General features: G+C 39.4%; 1 long non-coding RNA gene across 3 annotated transcripts in view; it reads right to left on the bottom strand.

Annotated features, from left to right (window-relative positions):
- The window catches only part of LOC138718017 (uncharacterized), a 53,018-nt gene that overhangs the window by 13,109 nt on the left and 20,415 nt on the right, over window positions 1–19,494 (bottom strand). Inside the window, exon 1 of one of the 3 annotated variants that reach the window (XR_011337000.1) lies at window positions 3,226–3,754. The exons of the other annotated variants lie outside the window; for them this stretch is intronic. This is a non-coding gene — a long non-coding RNA (uncharacterized lncRNA). Of the gene's footprint in view, window positions 1–3,225; window positions 3,755–19,494 lie in introns of those variants that run through there. 3 annotated transcript variants of the gene reach the window in all.

Here is a 19,494-nt window from a genome sequence, read left to right as displayed (position 1 = left end):
TCTTTGAACAACCTGAGCCAGTTAAATGAGCCTGGAAATCCACATTTGCCCTAGGACCATCTGAGGGCAGATGGCTGGAAGGAGAGCTCCAACAGAGGCTGGATGCTACTCCATGAAAAATCTTCACACTCTGCACAGTATGAGAGAAAATTGATACTTCCTTTTAGCAATTAAAATGTTTTAAAAATGGCTAAAATCAGCTCTGTGTCTTGAAATTAGGAGTAAGTTACTTTAATTGCTTTTAAGGCGTTGTTATTTTGCAGGAAGAGGACTAGGTTCCCAGCCTTCCACTTTCTCCTGACCTTCCTTGGCTCTAATTAGAGCTACGCTTTAAGGATGTATCAGCCAGCAGAAACATCTCCTAATGTGGCTGGCAATTCACTAAGTCTAGATGTCAAGGACAGAGAACAAAAGAGTCAGGAGTTCTGAGAGCTGCCAGATAATCACTCTCTTCCCCCTTTCAGATGCTGCGTAATAATCCCACCCCTTCCTCCATCAGACAGATGAGCCAGGTATGTGCGGGAAAGAGGAGACCTGAACTACAGCACTACAGCCTGAGGTGAAGAGGTGTGGAAAGGAACCCATGCAGAAGATGTGTTTTCCCTCCAGGAGCCTTGGAGAGCCGTGGCCCTTTCTGCCAGCACCATGTCCTGGCATTGACTCAGCCAGGGCTCACCGCCATCTCACAGCCTAGATCCCACCAAGAAAAACAGGGTGAGCTTAGCGCGTTAGGCACTTTTTCTCTGCGCAGCTGACTGGACCCAAAGCCAACGAGACAGGAGGGAACATGTATCTATAGACTCTGGTGTGACCTGTACTAAAGGGCATGAATCAGGCATTCCAAGCTCTCAGCTGTCACAAAAAGGGTGTAAACTCCAACAAGAGAGAAAAAACATAGCCAACAGGACAGCAGTGTCATAAAGCTGCTTTGCCAGACCTGCCAGAGCCATCAATATTGCTTTATAGCAAGTTTTCTTGTCTCCAGAAAACATTCAATAACCAAGGATTGTGGGTATGTTCCAGTTGTATCCTTGATTCCAGGTGTCACCTCTGCACAGAACTACTTGAAATTTCCTTAGATGAGACATGACTAAACTTCTGGATGGGACAAATTACCTAGCTACCCTGGGACAAAGAACAGGACAAAGGCAAAGGATGGAGCAAAAGGTCTTCTAGCATAGAGAAGGTGTAAGATCAACGTATTTCACCACCTTCATCTAATGTGTATTGAATTTACAAAATAAAGGCCACAAAACATTGACTCACAAATGGAGTTTAATGATTGTCATTTTGATCACAGACAGATTTTGCACTCACAAGAAATCTTAAAACAGCTTAATATATCTGCTGTTCAAGATGGAGTACAGTTATAGAAAAAGGCATGAAATACTTTATTCACAAGTCCAGCAAGGCTGGGAACTCAATCCGATTGACTGCACTGACCTACTTTTCATGAATACCTGATCTCACAAAGATGTGCTGGTTGCCTCGAAACTAATAGTACAACAGGTGAACATGCCTTCCTGGCCACTTAAGAGCAGTGAACTAAAGCATGATTTTTAGCTCTAGAGTTTTCTTCTTTGTGCTTTATTTGAATTTATTGCAATGATAGATTTTTTTTTCTTTATTTTTAGTTTCTGTGTTTGGTCAGACTTGCTGGCTTAATTCTTTCTGAATGTAAAAAAAATTTTAGCATGAATCTAATAATGATGTATTTCTTGGAGCCTGGGATTGTAGCGAAATTAGCATCACTACAAATGTTTTACAAAATACACATGCTTGTTCACTATAATATAAATCCATGTCTTGTCCATGATATATTCATTCTGTTGCAGATTTCTCTATATTGGAATTCAATATCCTGAAGTGGAAATTTCCAATCAATTAAGACTTTTTAAGATCTATTTATAGATACTCAATTTTCTGCCACTTATTTGAAACCTCTTACAAAATGGACTTTGATATTACACGGGTCTTTGTGTAAAAGATGAAACTGAATTTGGCATTTTCCTCCATTTTTCTCTTCCTTCTTCTAAGTAATAGATTTTTTCTGTATGTTTATTCCTCACTGAAACACAGCACTCTCCTTTTTTTTTTTTTAGAGCAGCATGCTATGTGTTACATGCGCTAATGAATTGGCATTTATAAAGCAGAATGTATACCGTATCTAAGACAACTGCTGTGAAAATGCCTGAGTTGCTGCACTCTCTAAATAGAGCACAATTATGGCATACGGTTGGAGTGCTTTTATCTGTACTGCCACTGCTGGAAATTTAACTGTGTATGTGACCTGAATATTTAGAGCTCAATGGAAAATTCCATAAATGTAGTGTAGCTTCAGAGCACCTAACAGCTGTTACAAATATTATAACCATTATACACCATTGCCAAATGATACATATGAAGTCCCTCTCCCATCCTGGGTGCATTCTATCACTTGTATAGATGCAGTATTGTAAAAGTCCCTTTGAAAAATGTAATGACCCTAAGCCTTAAGTAGCTTGGATAATAATTCAGCAATAAGTAGTTTATCCTGTCTGTATATTCATACTCTTTCCTGGCTGAATGCAGTTAATGTTCAAACCTGAAAATGCAGGAAGAAACTATATCATATGGAGGCCACAGCTACTGTATGCTTTTGTTAGTTAGTTTGATATATATGCTAAAAGCCACTACCTAGTCGAGCAAATACAAAAAAGGTGCAGCTCTTCACATTCTTAGAAGGCTTCTTATTATAGCGGACAGAGCAGAATTGTAGTATATCCATGGATGCTCCCTTTCACTCTAACTTGCTACAGAAGTCCACTAAAACCCCACAGCATTGGTGTAGTAGGAAACAGAAACAAGAGAGTTTATTAGAACAAAAGAGAGAGTTTGCAAAGCATTATGTTTGAAAGAACACAGTAGTTTAACCAAGACTACACAAGTAGGACTGGCTTCCTAACTAATGATTCTTCCTGCCTACTACTTACACTTCAGTTCCTCCTGCTTTTGTGCTGTTGTAACATGTTGAGAGACTCTGCTGTAGAGAAGAGAAATGTGCTAAATGTGGTATGCCCAGCTGCCATTCACAACCTGCTGCTGCAGCAGCACTGCACCAGCTGTGTGAAGGATAGGGAAGGGAAGGAAAGGAAATGTTGGTTCATCACCTGGGTGTTCATGAGTGCCTGGCCCAATCTCATAACATTACATTTAAAAAATCTGAAATAATGGCAGTTTACCTACCTAAAGCAAAAAACTGTGAGGCAAAGTAAATTCTTTGTGGAGGAGTCCCAGAAAGATTACAACTTCCATCTCTTAGCTGACAGCTGAGTAGGACCAACCCTGTGCATGTCAGTCCTGACAGTGCTTTTCTAACTTGGTTTCATAGTCTTCCATAGCTGCCACCACCTCTTGGGGCAATCTGCTCCAGCACTTCCCTGTCCTTGTCCTTTCAAAGTGTTTTTTTACTCCTAATGTTTAACTTGAATCTTCCTTGCTGCAGTACACATCCATCACTACTTGTCCTAAGAACAGAGAACAGATTGTTTCCTTCCTCAATGCAATGCTGCCTCTGAACCTTGCTCCTCACCCTAACCCCAATCAGTTTTAATAAGAATTATCTTCCAAGTCTATGCAATGGCAAGAAGAGGAGATTGCATGTGAGGCTTTGTCAGAAAAAATGGTAGATGGAGAAAGAGAGAAGAACTAACCAGCTGTCTAAATCAGGGTAATGACAATCTGCCCTTGACAAATTACACAGCAGTCAGCATACTGGAACATGTAGAAGTTGAGCTAAGATTAATGCTTGCTGCCATGAGGATATTGTAACTCATGAAGAGTCCCACAAGGAAACAGTCCTTGAGTACCCCTCAGTGTCAGGAACACAATTATAGGAGAACCTTCTGAGGCTCAGCCTTAGGGAAGGCATTTTTTTCAGGCCAGATTTGTTGCAAGCACTTGCAAGTGGATACTTTTAGGAAGGTCTTTTTCATACAAATCTTGTTAAATTAATAGGAGTTTAAGACAAAAGAAGTAGGTGATGAAAATTATTTTATTTATTTTTTCACAGTTTAGTCCTATGGCTACCTCAGATGACAACACAATTGCATTAGATAATCACACTACTGAAGCCTCCACTCTATTTTCCCTATCCCTGGCTTCTTTTGAATAATGAAAACATATCAGAGCAGATTAATGTCATCAACTATCCCTGTTCTTATAATATTTTGCATCTTCTCTAGGTCTCAACCAAATTCTCTAATTGACCATAAGTGTCAAGTCCCATCTCAAGGACCAGAGTAATGGCACGGGTAGCACTTAGAGAGCACCATGCCCCAGAGACACGTCAAAATAATGTAGTTACATCCAAGCACCTTGTGGAGAACTGGTAATTCACCCAAAGGTGAATTTGTCCTCAAAAATGTTAATTGGCAGAAGATATGAATTTTCTAAGTGCTAAATGAGAAAAATATTTGGGGATATGGCATGGGATGTTTAACCAAAAGTATTTAGGGAAAAAAAAATTCACTCATTTTTAACACAACAAAACCTCTCTAGCACCAAAGACACAAAATACCTTCTGCCCTCGTGCTCTCAGTCCCTTTGTTAGTTCTATGAAGTGAATTATATGATATCATGAAAACTGAAGGAACTCATGCAACTTGCTGAAGCCACATGTAATTACAATGCAATGAGGTGCTGAGGGGCATTGTTTAGTATTTGATAGGAATGGTTGGACTCGATGATCCAATGGGTCTTTTCCAACCTGGCAATTCTATGATTCTATGTTTCTATGAAAATGGCTTCATACAGGAACTTACTTATTGTCACCCCTCCTTCAGGAGAGAACAGTATGGCAATGTACTGACAGAGACAAGCAGTCACCTGCACACAGGGAGGGCTGCTGGTGAAGCAGGGACTGATAGCAAGGCAAGGATCTGCTTCTTCCCGTTATTTACACCACCCATGGGGTGCTCAGAGCCCAAGTGCACCGCAGTCGTGCGCACGCAGAGAAAACTTCAGTTGCATAATCAAAGCTGGTAACCCCATGCCCCACGGCTCACTGAGTGCTTACAAACCTCTCAAGGAGGGCTCAAGAGCAGCTGGAAACCTGTCCAACTCACCTACAGTCTCAGGGGCGTAGAGAGCTTGAGCCAGGGAAGGAGGCACTGTGCCAGCCTCAGCTTTGGGTTGATGAAAACCTCAGTAGCTTCTGAGAGACTATTTGTGCTCAACAGGATTGTAATTTAAAGGCCTAGATCTCTTCCAGTCTAAAACAATTAGTGTCAGCTGTCAGCTACTTATTTGGAATTTACAGTGGTAAACTCACTTCTTATAGGACTTAAATGAGTTTTCTAAATTTCACTATTAATATTTTTCTATAATAATAACAATTTTGATACTGACTGTATTTGTTAACGTAATTCATATGCATAAAACGTTAAATATTTTCAGTATCAGTCATATTAATTTAATGGTTACACTCTCTTATGAAACATTACAAATGCTACTCTTGTAGTGCAAAGTATGTTAAAATTCACAGGTTTTCCTGAGATTCATATTTTGGCTTTACCTTGGATTTATGACAAAACTTTTTTCATTGTTGGTATCTTTTCTCCTGAGGGAATCTTTCTGACTTCAGCCAGAGACATTGGAAGTTGTAGAAGAATCACAGAATCGCAGAAAAATTTAGGTCAGAAGGCACCATTAAGGATCATCTAGGTCAAACCTTCTGCCTTGAGCAGGGACTCTTTCACTACATCAGATTGCTTTAAGGCCCATTCACACAACCTTGAACACTTTGACAGATGGGACATTCACAGCTTCTCTGGGCAACCTGATGCAGTGTTTCACCACCTTCATAGTAAAGAATTCCTTCCTTATATCTGATATAAATCTACTCTCTTTTAGTTTAAAACCATTAAGAGAATATAAGCCAGAGACTCCAGAAACCTGACCTTCAACAACATTAGTTAACGTTGTCCATCATGAAGGCTGGAGTACTGTTTTGCCAACTCTCCCACTTTGAATTAAAATCCTTGATCCTAGATTCATGGGTACAGGAATCAAAGTATATTACAAGGAAAAAAGATACAGGATTAATGGTTGTGAAGAAAAGTTTGGAAAAGAGAAATTATAGTGGAATGAAATCCCACAGAACTGATAAAAATAATTCAACTGTCGTTTTAAAGCCTTTCTAATTATAAAACCAACCTGAAAATTTTACATCTCTCTGCCTCATGATACTTAACACAGTGAACAAATCCTAAAATGGGGAATATTTGTGTGCTTAATTCCAGTGCCCTGTAAAGGGAATGCAATTGACAGCTGTCACAGTTGTATTTGGATCAGTGCATGTGAACAGTCCATTTAAGTGAAGGATTTGCTTTCATGTGAGAGAGGAAATATAAGTGTTGTCATGTGCTGCACTAATCTGGGATTTCCACAGAACGTCCTGTGCTTATCTTCTCCCTGATGTCTGTTGTAATGATGACCTCATCACACATAAAATCTCGTTATCTAAAACTCTTTTATCCCACACAATTGTTTGGGGTGATGTAAGAAGAGAGGATGACTGGCAAGAGCTGGAAGAGTCAGGCACCCAGGTAAAACAAAGCACATTCTATACTGCTGATCCTGCGTGGCCCAGCAATGACTACATGACCACGAAAGCTGTTTAACAAACTATATGAAAGGAGTTGTTGTCTCCCAGAAGTTCTTCCTTGCAGTCACCACATTCAGTGGTAACACCTGCCCAGGTGACTCAGAGTGATACCTATGGTTGTGACCAGGCTGGCAGCTGACACCCCTTGGACTAGTGCTGCTGGGTCCAAATGGGAACAGGCAACAAAGATAAGGAGATAATGTTCTTGTGCTGTTGCCATAACTGTTGCCATAACCCCTTCACCATGCAGTAGCAGCCAGCTATGCCAGCTACAGATTAGAACCCCAGTATTTTACAGGTTTCTGTAGAAATAGATAACATAAAAGTAGCCCCTGTAGCAAAGAGCCTTCAGGCTAACTATCCACCCTATACATAGACAGCTTAATTCCTTAGGCCTCCTATCTTAAGCCCTTTCCCTACTTAAAGGCATCGACAGTTATTTAGAAAGATAAAAAGGATTCAGTTTCATCTTTGTTGTCAGCTCCTTGCTCCATGTCTTAAAACCCCATAGGAATAGTCATTGACCCGTGGAGGTTTTACTGTATCTCGTGATTTCTATTAATTTTAGCTTGTGTGAAATAAAATATGGGATTGAGGCAGCAGGAAGCACTCAGGCAGTGATTCCTTGTGCTGTGTTTCGTGTATATGGTAAGAACAAACAGCAGATGTCAGCACTAATCCAGAACTTGAAATATACCCATGGATTTTAAGCAGACTCCACTTTACTATCCTCAAAATGCATGTGTTCAGGCTGTGAAGAAAATCCTCAAAATCTCTGCTTGGAAACAGAACTATATTTCTAATCAAAGAACTTTAGCAAACATTAAGTATCACTTCTACTTGAATATTCCCAGCTGGCAAGGGAGAACATCTGTATGGATAGGTTTTTAGAATCACAGAATCATAGAATCTCCTGGTTGGAAAAGACCCACCAGGTCATTGAGTCCAACCATTCCCATCAATCGCTAAACCAATCCTTTGTCTATCCTTATGCTAAAAGACCACCAAATCCATTCACTTCCCTAAAAATGAAATATACATTTTAAAAGTGGTTTCAGAAGGGACATTAGTTTGGAAAAGGATGAGTACAAAGGTTCAAGAGAAACCTAATGAGCAACAAGACCTGAGGCTGAAGTACAGGGAGTACTGGAGGGCTATCGACGCAGGTGCCAGGTGGGGGCTGCAGTTCAGCCTTGCATGAGGGTAGAAAAGGATGGAGCAAGTGGGTGGAATGAGTTTAAGAACATGACTTCTGCTGCCAGGGCTAGAAGGAGCCTCTGTATCTGTTGAATAAAATCTATAAGCCACTGAAAAGTTTCCTGGAAATAAAGCATCATTTAGCAGTACAAGTACACAGAAACCATAAGAAAACAGCGTCTTCCCTGCCTGGTCACCACTTTTTTTGAGGTCAATGGGTGGTATATTCCTTCTGGAGTACATGCAGCATACATTAACACGTTGCCCACAAAGCCCTGGACAGTTTTTCAGCTCTCAAAAAAGAAGGTAAAAAAGAAAATCTTAAAATGTGCCACAGATTGCCCACACATTTCCTGCCGACACAAAGCACAGTGAAAGTCCTCAGGGTTTTAACCACTGTCACAGCTACTAGAGATACAAGAGCATAATACCTGCAATAAAGCCCAGTGTTGCACTTTCCAGTGTCTGTGGTGGGATCTCTCAAATCCTGCATCAATCTGATATCTGCAGCAAACCATTCCTTATAAGACTGCACCAAACAGGGACCTTTGATTCAGGACACCCCAAATAAGGACAATTTTTTATACCAATACGTAGGAATATGTGGTTTGGCTATGTTGGGGTTTTTTTGTAGTTTTCTGAAATATTTTCCATCAAAACCAAAAAATGGCAGGCTTAATGGCTTCATTATTTACAGTTATAGCTTGATCTCCAAGGATCACATGTTCCTTAACTGACATTGAATGGAAGAAAATGAGAAGTATACTCAGGGCCAATTATAAAAGTAAAAATAGCTTGGCTATTTAAAATCATATTAGTTCTGGTTACAAAACCAAACCAACATCCGTTTACATTATGAACTTAACAGACTCACATAGTTCTTTCTGAGCTGAGACCGAAGTCTCAGCCTGAACAAACTGGCAAGATGCCCTGAGCCACCTTCAGCTTTTAGCAAATGCCACCACCAGATTACATCCAACTGCCTCCCCTGTCATTCCACAATCTTTGCTCCCTGAACTCCTTTTCTCTATGCTATTTCTGAAAAAGAAAATTCTGCGTTTATTAACTAGTAAAACAATTTACTTTGATTCATCTTCTCTGACCAGATGAACATAAGAGGTCATCAATCTTAACTCCTCTGTCAGCGTAGAGTTGTCAAACCAGAGCTAAGGGGTAAAAAATTGTTGATGGAGAAAGTGGAAAAAACCAACACAAACAGAATGAAATATAGTGAATCCTATTTCTCAAAAGATAAGAAAATAAATACTACTGAGCTGCTTTGCTGCTACTATTTGATGCTCTCTCGGGCTGGAAGCTTCATTTTTCATGCAGAATCAGAGACATTATGACACCCAAAAAGAACTTCAGGCTTTTCATTCATTCAGAGAAAAATTAGAAAAATAGTCACCTTCGAATTAATACTGCTTTGGTCTCCACTTTTTATAACAACAAAGAAAATTGCTTTTTACACTATACACCTGAAATTGTCTTTTCAGGCCACTCCAGTGCAGGATTACAAGTCCTCTCCTGCCTACACCCATGAATTGCTCTCCCCAAGGTATATTCTCTCATCCTGAGTGTTGACTGGCTCTTTTCCAAAAAGAAGCACTTAAGACTGAAATTTCTACCTATTTCAACAATTCCTTCATGCATACCAGATGCTCTTATGCATAAACCCAAGGGATAGGATGAGCTCTGTATCATACTGAAGATGAGGAAATCCCAGTGGCCCCATGAGTAAGCAAAATCACACAATCTGCCTACAATATATATCCTACATCTAGACGTCAAATATGAAAAGTATTAACAAAAACACTTCAGCTGTTCTGTATTACTGCTCTAGCAATGACAGAATGAGAGCTGAATTGAAGTATATTTGCTCTATAACCAGTGTGATTCGCTACTATTTGAAATGCCCACCAGGCAGAAGAAACTCCAATAGCTGATGGATGGCCTTGCACTTTGGCAGGCAAGGTTAGCTCCAAACTGAACACAACACAACAATCTGACAACACATAAAGTTGAACATGTGAGACTGAAACTTCTGCAAATACTAACAGATGAGTAAATAAGAGGATTTTAGCCACTCAAGATGTCTAAGAGTCTGAGAGCTGTTGAGGAAGGACAACAAAACAATAATATCTAATAATATCTAAACAGAACTTTCAAAAAACAGAGTTTATGAATGTAGAGCACTAATTTGTGTGCAAACAAGTGAGACTGGTCAAAAAATTTCAAGCACTTCTATAAACAAGGCCATTCATGAAATGCTGAGTAAATTGGAAGTGGGTGGTTCTCCAGCAATGCAGTCATACCCTTTCTTAAAAGGAGTTCCTGACCATTCAGTAGCTTCTTTGTGTGACTTTTATTCTTATCTGTGATCCGATCTGTCACAAGACCCTCCACATCCTTAAATACTGCCTCTTATCTGACCACTTCAGCTTAAAAGCAGACAAAATATTTATGCGTCACATAAATATGTGCCACAAGGTGGAATGAAAGTAAATATGAGATATGATATATCATAAAGATATGACTTCACACTGAAAAGATGCAACCTCCATCCATTTCCAGGATACTCTAATTTCTTCATTATCACTTTACATGAGTAGTTTGTCAGAAAAACACATTTACAGAATTGTGCCAAACATTCTTCTTGGGTATGAACACAAACATATATTTGGATTTTCAGCACATTTATCTGGTTTTAAATATCAATAATGGAATGTATTCTGACAGAGGTGTCCTTAAACAACCCTCTCAGAAAAGCAGAATTTAGCTCATTCGTTGGTTCAGAGACATGAGGTGCTAAAGAGAATAGTGTTTTCTATGTAGTAAAGGCTTTTATCATATCACAATCCTTGTCATAGCATTATCACTTATACTTCTTTTTAATAACAGATTGCAGCAAGGTCATGAGCAGTTCTTTAATGTTTTGTCTTTTCCTTAATAGCTGCCCACTTATTCAATGCCTTATCTAAAGGCAAGTTGATTCATTTCCACCCAACTACTGCTATGGAAAAATTCAGGATAGTACCCAAGAGCTTCATAGGCATTCAAAAATTTATTTTCACATTCTCTCTTTGAGAAGGCACCTATTATTGTTCCTATCATTGTACTCAGGGAATTAGTGCATTGAAGGACTGAAATCAGATTTACTCTAAATACCTATTCAGGTGCCTATTTTAAGGAAAAGAGAGTGTGCACATTACAACTCTTGCTTTAAGCACTGCTTTTGCAATAATCCCAAGTCAAACACTTGGGATACAGATTCCAGCTCCCTCTTGTGTCTCCTCTATTTATTCCTCTCCTTCTGGGCCACTGAAAAGCCATCCTTTGCTGCACCATGTCACTACTTCAACAAATCGTATGAAATCATAGAATCATTTACATTGGAAAAGACCTTTAAGATTCTTAATCTTAAGGATCTTGTTCAGATCCTCTCTCCCCTTCTACTTCTTTTGCAGTGAGTTATACCTGGTCATCAGAATAGCCTTTGGACAGTGAAGGTTTGAGGCTTTGACTGATCACAGCTTAGTAGACAACCAGCTAAGTAGGGACTCAAACTTAAACTTCACACTCTTTTAAAGTCATTATACCAAAAATGTCTGTCAATACATGCATTTACTTAGTTTTGAAAGCAACTTGGCTTTGTCAGGCAAGGTAAGTTTGACAAGTTATTTAATGCAGATTCTGCACCCCAAATGCTCTCAGAAAAGGGTTAGGTGCTAAATTACTCAGCAGAGAAAATTGTGAGCACACCAGGACTAGGACTATGGACATCCAGAGATCCAAACCATACAGAAGGCTCCTACTGAAGCTGAATGCCGTTACCATTGAATGAAGAATCTGAGCTATGTTCTGTGTGTAGACAGAGTTCCACTTTCCTCTCTTGCACCCTTAATTTGACTTAAACATACGGAATGAAACATATTCACAGTGTTTATAAATCTGTTTCCCCTAAATATGGAGGATTTATTTATTTATTTAAGATATCTGAAATAATTTAAGGACATTTTCCTTGTCATTCATTTACTAATCTTGAACTTTATCTTCAGCGCAAGTGTCACGTCAATGGAAACTACAGAATCTGTCTCATGGGAAATTCCAGAAATATTTTTTGTTCCAAAAGAAAATGAGCTGTTGAAGTATGAAAAATGAACATTGATTCAGTTTAGAAACAGGAAAAGTTTTGTTGAATTGACTGAGAAACTAATCATTATAAAAAACCAATCTTGGAGATTACTGTTTGAAAACCTGGTGCTCCCCTTTTCTGGCCAGCTTACATGTTTTGTGATTCTCCTACAGCCATGTGACTCCTACAATGTTCTGTGCAGCTTGATCAAAGCAGAGCACCTCCTGCATCTTTTGAAAAGGAGCTGAGATTCAGGTCAGGAGTTTGAGCTGCTGGAGTTTGAGCTGCAGCTGCCACATTCCATTAAAAACTGACAAAGAAAACTCGCAGCAGTAGTATAAGAAGTAGAAATATTCTGTCTCAAGCTTTTCAGTGGCAAAACTTTAGGTTACTTTTCTCTTCAGTGAGAAAGAAAATCAGTGGGAAAAGAACACAGATTTTGCTAAAGAATCACTTCGACAGAAAAAATTGCAAACGCTTTTAATTGTGAGCATCAGTGAACTACACACAAGTCAAAAGTTTTGCAATCAGAAGAGACTATTATGCTCATTGTTTTGACCTCTGGCACATGAACAAATCACGCAATGATTCCTACCCTGAGATCAGAAACTCATAGCTAGCTGGAGTGAGTGGTTAAGGAAGCTTACAGCACTGTTCTGAACACGTGATATCCTTGGCCAAACTCAGCTTGCATTAGTCACCTGCGTTGAGCCCCTGTCTTCTGAGGAAAGGTGGCATCTCAGCTGAGCAGTCAGATTTAGGAGTAGTAAACCTGAGCACAAGTGTATTTATCACACATCTCATAATCTGTTAACAATTTCTTATGGTCTTAGTAACCACTTTAAAAACAGCGATAAAATTTTCACGTTTTCTAGCCAGAGAAATTGAGAAGTGGGACTCTAGGTAATAATTATGTAATAGGTCAGGATTAGAGCACAGTGCCTTGCTCCTGAGATTACCTCTCCTCCCTTTGTCTAAGTGTTTCCACCCTGTGCATTTGAATATGTTTGCTAGTTACCTCATTTCCTGCTGACCTCTTTGTTCTTAAATCCCCATACTTCAGACTTGCTCTGATCCCCTCAGCTATATTTTTGCCTTGCTGCCACATATTCCATGGGGTATCTTTGTCAGGACAGGTAGCCAGTGCCACCATTTGTCTAACAAGTATGAAACAAACCATGAAAATCATGAGAAGAGCACCACTTCTAAGACTCCTCTATCTACTAAGCAAGCTGATCCTGTCCTGCAGCCAGCTGAGGCCACGGAGTCGATGCACAGGTTCACTGTCCCTTTGTCCCCAGGTGTGTGCTGGTGATGTCCTTCGCAAAGGTGGAGATGGGCTCACAGCTCTCAACTCACTGCTGTTTCACTGCCTTGGGATGTGGAGTGCAGCTACGACTACTCTTTTATAATTAATAACAGACTGACTTGCTGTTTTCCTACTCTTTTGCATGATGGCCACATAAACATGTGTCACAGAATTGGTGCAAAGCCTCAGAAATGCCGTAAAATGTTAAAACTTGGCTTTTGTGTTACTTCTGATGGTACTTCTAATTCTTCTATCACATTTTGCTGAAACAGGCAAAACTACCCCTTCCCGTTACTAATGCAGCTGAAATCTTTCCCACACCAATAATGTAGCTAGTACTTTAGTGCTTAGTAACAGAGGAAATTAAAAATTATGAAAAAACATATTGTAAGTACTCAGATAAAGAAAACAAGAATGTTTAGCATATCTACTTCCCCAGAAATAACAGCAACATGTATATTTTAAATGCAGTCAGAATACAAGCAAAATCTCAAGGGGGCGCTTTTTCCAGCTGTGCTCATGTTTTGCATGAGTGATGATTTAATATTTTGATGCTTCTAATTATTACCTCCCTTTCTGTTTGTTTTGGGGCATTCAGGAGGGGGGATTAGTACCCATTTAAAAATTCTTTGAACAGCAAGAGTACTGGCCTAGGAATTCTTGGAAAGAACTCAGCTGTGCCATGTAGAAAGGAACAGTTTTGATGTATTCAAGGAAGTGTTCCAGCTGAGCTGGCATTTTACAATTTGTTTCTGTCCAAACCAAAGTGCTCATGTTGATTCATTAGCAAAGGAAACAACTGTTCTTTGCCAGATCACACTTGCCTATGCCAAACTAGTTTAGCCAGGCACCACCATGTCCTGTACATGACGTGTAAAACCTCTTCAACACTGTCACATAGTAAAGCCTCTGGTGAATAAATACTGGGAGGGAGTTTGCCTTTTAAAAAGATTACTTGAATGAATGGAAATATTTGCTAGAGTTGTACCAAATTCCAAAAATATTCAGCAATTAAAACTGCACTTTGCATGATAAACATGTGCCAAAACCTATGTTTGATTAAGCAATGTAAAAATATCTAATTTCTACATCAAACATGCAATGTGTGTTTTGGTCAGATGCAAAGCTGTCTTTGTGCTAAAAGAAGACTATTGCTAATGTGAAACTCCTAGCTCCTTTTCCATTGTTTTACAACACCTCTTGACTGCCATTCTCCCGCTTCACCAACAGCACCTGCCCACTGCTTACAAGAACTGTTATTCCATCTAAGAGCTTCCACCTCTTCCCTCACCTTTGGACGAAGGAGTAGATGCTTCTGGGGCCATCTTAACACATGTGATGTTTTCCTATTTTGTAAAAGATTATCGTTCTACTGTAGCTGGACCCAAAAAGGGATAAGCACCCCTTCCACCCAGCAACTGTGCTTCTTAACTATAATATTTACCTCCAGGGTCCAAATTTACTGCGCTCTGCCCTACTGGCTGAATTTGAGATTTTCTTCATCTAAGACAATATCTTATTCTCTAATTGTCTTACCAATTCAATGATGTTAGTATTTAAAAAAAAAAAAGAGATGTAAGCATGTCTATAAAAGGAAGGGTACGTATTCTCTCTGAGAAAATCACTGATGTTACAGAACTGCCAAATACCTTGGTCTTTCAAAGAGAGTAGGATCACCAGTTGGAATGTTGGGGAATGTACAGCGAGATACAGCATCCCTTCCAAGCAAAGCAGAGTCCCAGCGCTATGCTGGGAAGCATTTCTGGGGGGCTGACTTCTGCAGCAAATGTCTGTCCTCCCACCAGTAACTGTTCATGAATATGAAACTATCCTCTTTCTCACTTCCTTTCAGCTATTTAAACCAATACCTTTTACCTCACCATTGGAGTGGGATAAGAACATTTTGGAGCAAAAATATTGAGTGCAGGATATTATCAGATAGTTTAAACCAGGAAGTGTTAAAACCTCTTTGGGATAAAAACATGGTAGCAACAGTGGACATCAATGTGGACCTACAAAATTTACACCAAACTGACTTTCAGTTTTCATATGGTTTACCCAGGAGGCAGTCATTAAATCATCTGAGTTCACGGAATTGTTGGACTCGATGATCTGGTGGGTCTCTTCCAACCTGGATATTCTATGATTCTATGATTCTATATTCTTTTTTGCACCTTTGGAATTATAACTGTTCCTGCATAAACAAGCTGGATGAGACTGCATATGAAAGGGCACAGAAGTCCATTTTCAGTTTCCTTCTAGGTCAAGGAAACAAGCCATTAGAATAAAAAAGACACATCTGAAATTAATTTTCTGTCTGATCTCCCAAGACAAAAGAGCTTTTCTTGGTCTAGTGTTTGTTTGCAAAAGTACGTTACATTATCCTCTTAAATGTGTGCATAAGATAGATGTGTGCTTCTGTATCTTGGTGATACAGGACTGCTTGACGCAGAGGCTGGGTGATATTTAGTCAAGCATTAGAGACATGTGAGGACCTGCTGCCTGCCTCTAAACCTGTGATTTGCCGTGGCAAACAAGGTGCAAAAAGGATGCATGACTCTGTAGTTCAGCACTTAGTATGCCAGGAACAGACTTTTAATTTCTGTTCTGACTCCCAGCACCATTTCTGCATTCTGCATTAAACCATTATCAGCTAAAATAAAGAAACAAGCCATAGGAAGGGAAGCTTTAGTCAAGGTAGGTCCTCTGTCTCCCAGGACACAGAAGGTCTCTTCTGCATCCTTGTTCTCTTCTCTGCTTTCTGGAAAGTCTACAGGCCTAACCAGCACTATAGCTCCACTTAAGGAGACAAGTGAGAGACCAGGAAAAGGAGTAGCTGTCAACAATCAGTCCGTGGCATTTAAATGCTGAATATAATTACACAGACAGTCTCCACAGTTGATTTCTTTTCCAATGTTATGGATAGCTAATGTTTTCCAGAAACTGTCATTTGCTTTAAATATTTCTAATCATAGAATAATAGAATGGTTTGGGTTGGAAGGACTTCAAAGATCATCTGGTTCCAATCCGCTGCCACAACCAAGGACATCGTTTACCACACCAGGCTGCAAATCATGGTGCATCCATGACTTCTTGACTTCTCTGAGCATCGTGTCCCAGTGCCTCACCGCCCTCACAGAAAACAATTTCTTCCTAATATCTAATAAGAATTTTCCCTCTTTCAGCTTAAAACCATTACCCCTCATCCTATCACTACACACCCTGATAGAGAGCCCCTCCCTATCCTTCCTTTAGGCCCCCTTTAAGTACTGGAAGGCTGCTATAATGTCTCCCCAGAGACTTCTCTTTTCTAGGCTGAACAACCCCAACTCTCTCAGCCTGACCTCATATAGGAGATGCTCCAGCTCTCTGATCATCTTCATGGCCCTCCTCTGGACTCAATTTAACAGATCCATGTCCTTCCTGCACTGAGGACTCCAGAACTGAGCACAGAACTCCAGGTGAGGTCTCTCAAGAGCAGAGAGGCACAATTACCTGCTGGCGACACTCCTTTTGATGCAGCTCATGATACAACTGGCTTTCTGCACTGCAAGTTCACATTGCCAGTTCATGTCTCATACTCCAGCACCTCCAAGTCCTTCTCCTCAAGGCTACTCTCAATCCATTCTCCACCCAGCCTGTATTTGTGCTTGGGATTGTTCAGACTCAGGTGCAGGACCTTGCACTTGACCTTGCTGAACTTGATGAAGTTAGCACAGGCCCTCCTCTCAAACCTGTCAAAGTCTCTCTGCATGGCATCCTTTCCCTCTAGTGTGTTGACCATGCAACACAGCTGGGTGTCATCGGCAAACTTCCTGAGAATGCCCTCAAATCCCACTGTCCATGTCTCCAACAGAGATATTCAACAACACTGTTCCTAATACTGACCCCAAAGGAGAAACTCTGGCCACCGGTCACCAGACATTGAGCCATTGACTGCAACTCTTTGAGTGCAAACCTCCAGTCAATTCCTTAACAACCAAGTGGTCCATCCATCAAACTCGCGTCTCTCCAGTTTAGAGACAAGAGTGTTACGTGGGACAGTGTTGAATTCTCTGCACAAGTCCAAGTAGAAGATGTCAGTTCCCTTATTCACTACTGCTGCAGCACCATGGTAGAAAGCCACCAAATTCATCAGGCATGATTTGCTCTTAGTGAAGCTATAATGTCACTAACCACCTCCTTATTTTCCATGTGACTCTGCAGAATTTCCAGGAGGATCTACTCCATGATCTTGTGGGGCATAGAGCTGGGAGCGACCAGCCTGTAGTCTTCCATTTTTAAAAATGAGGGGAAATTGAATGAGTAGACAGCAGTCAAATTTAGAGTGGAGATTTTCACTTTCTGTCTCCTTTTATACATATATCCACATAGACATATACAGAGAGAGAGAAAGAAAGAAATATGATTCATGAGAATGGATTTTGAATGAAAGATTCAACAGGCATTTATTTTTCTGTTTTATTCTCTAAGGTCCTCAGTTCTTACAAAAAGTGAGTCAGGCCTGTTTTGTTCCTTGACATATTAAGAAATTTTGATTAACCTTGAATTGAATAGAAATTCAGGATGAATGAAGGGATTTGACTGATGATTAAAATATTCTCTTAAACACTAACTGGTTACAAAGCAAGACCTAGATATGACGTTAAGTAATTTCAAGTACTTAAAATGCAAGCAACATGCTTAGCCCCTCAATGGCAATATGTATCTCCATTTGCTAAAGCTCCTTCTTCCTCTTCCTGTGAGCACCTCAATACCCACACTCCTTACATAAAGGCACAAGAGTCCAAAAGATTAAGAAAAAAGAAAATAATGCTCATCCACTGATACCTTACATTTTCTCATTGAGTTTTCTTTCCATTTACAAGATCAGCTGGCTAAAGTTAAGGTCTTTTAAAGGCCCCTTCCAACCCAAACCATCCTATTAGTCCATGATTCTATGACATATTCATAGCAACAGCCACACAGAGAAAACTTTGGACATGTTTTATGGTAATGAATAAAGAAATAATTTTGGTTTTAATGAAACAAAAAAATTGCTTTATATGGAAACACTTTAGAAGTTTCAAATGTATAATCCGTATTAGCAATCTGCTTATACCTAGTTGAAAGATCTTTGAGGTCATTGTAGTTAATATTTTTCTCTGCAAATTCGGTTGTCAATAAAATGCAGTTTTTCAAATAATCACTAACAAAATGGGGTCTTAAAAGCAGTGGTGAGAAAATTATTTTTAAACAATAAACATAGTAAATGATAGTAAACTCATAAACTGCAAGTAAACTGATTTCACTCAATACATTGCAAACAATGAAGTGTTTGAATAGCTTTACAAAGCAATAAACCTACCTTGGGTAAAATTTTTCACACATAGCGTCAGGTTTTAGGTAAATTTTCATTTTCTTATCACAACTTATAGTGTAACACCTTAACATAATGAGAAATTGGAACTTCCTTGAAATATCCTCAGTTCCTTTGATATGAGTTTGTAATTTCCTTTACAAATAGGGTATATTCTTAATGTTATTTTAATGTATTTCTAAAGCTGATATTATTTGCACTGTACCATGACTTTGATTCAAGATTAAGCTGATCAAGTTGCAGAGATATTTTTGAACTGCAAACTAAAATCTGAACTCAGCGTTTAAGTTGAATGTTTATTTTTTTTTCAGATTCAATACCTTAATAGGCTTTTTTATCTCTGAAATCCCGAAGGTTCCTGTAATAATTAGGAATAATTATAATATAGTGATGTTTTGAGTATTTTAATTTTTCCCATTCTGAATATCATTATTTAAACATTGACAAGTAAAATAGGTTGTCTCATATTTCACAATAAAGTAAACCCTGAATAACTATATTCAAGGTAATTTTCTGATTAATTTAATAGATGTGTCTCTGGATTTTAAAATTCAGTATCAGTCATTAATTGCAATGAAAGTTTTATTATTCCTTTGGTCGGCAGCTATGAGTTAATGACAACCAAAAGGTAGGGCAGGTGTTCAAGTCCACAAGGCCATTAACCTGTCTGCATTTTGGTTTTTAGCAAGCCAAGGCTTTCACAGTGGGCTTCTTGAGGCGGAGGAGCTACCTTCCAAAGCTGGTAGACAAAACCTCTGGAAAAAACTCAATGGGCACAGCAAGGGAGAAAAGGGGAAGATCATTAAAGATTATACATACTTGTCAAAGGGACATAACCTGAGAATTCA

Source organism: Phaenicophaeus curvirostris, chromosome 1 (assembly GCF_032191515.1).
Source record: "Phaenicophaeus curvirostris isolate KB17595 chromosome 1, BPBGC_Pcur_1.0, whole genome shotgun sequence".
Lineage (NCBI taxonomy): Eukaryota > Metazoa > Chordata > Aves > Cuculiformes > Cuculidae > Phaenicophaeus > Phaenicophaeus curvirostris.
Note: the sequence above shows the minus strand (reverse complement) of the source record. Positions and strands in the feature narration are given on the sequence as shown.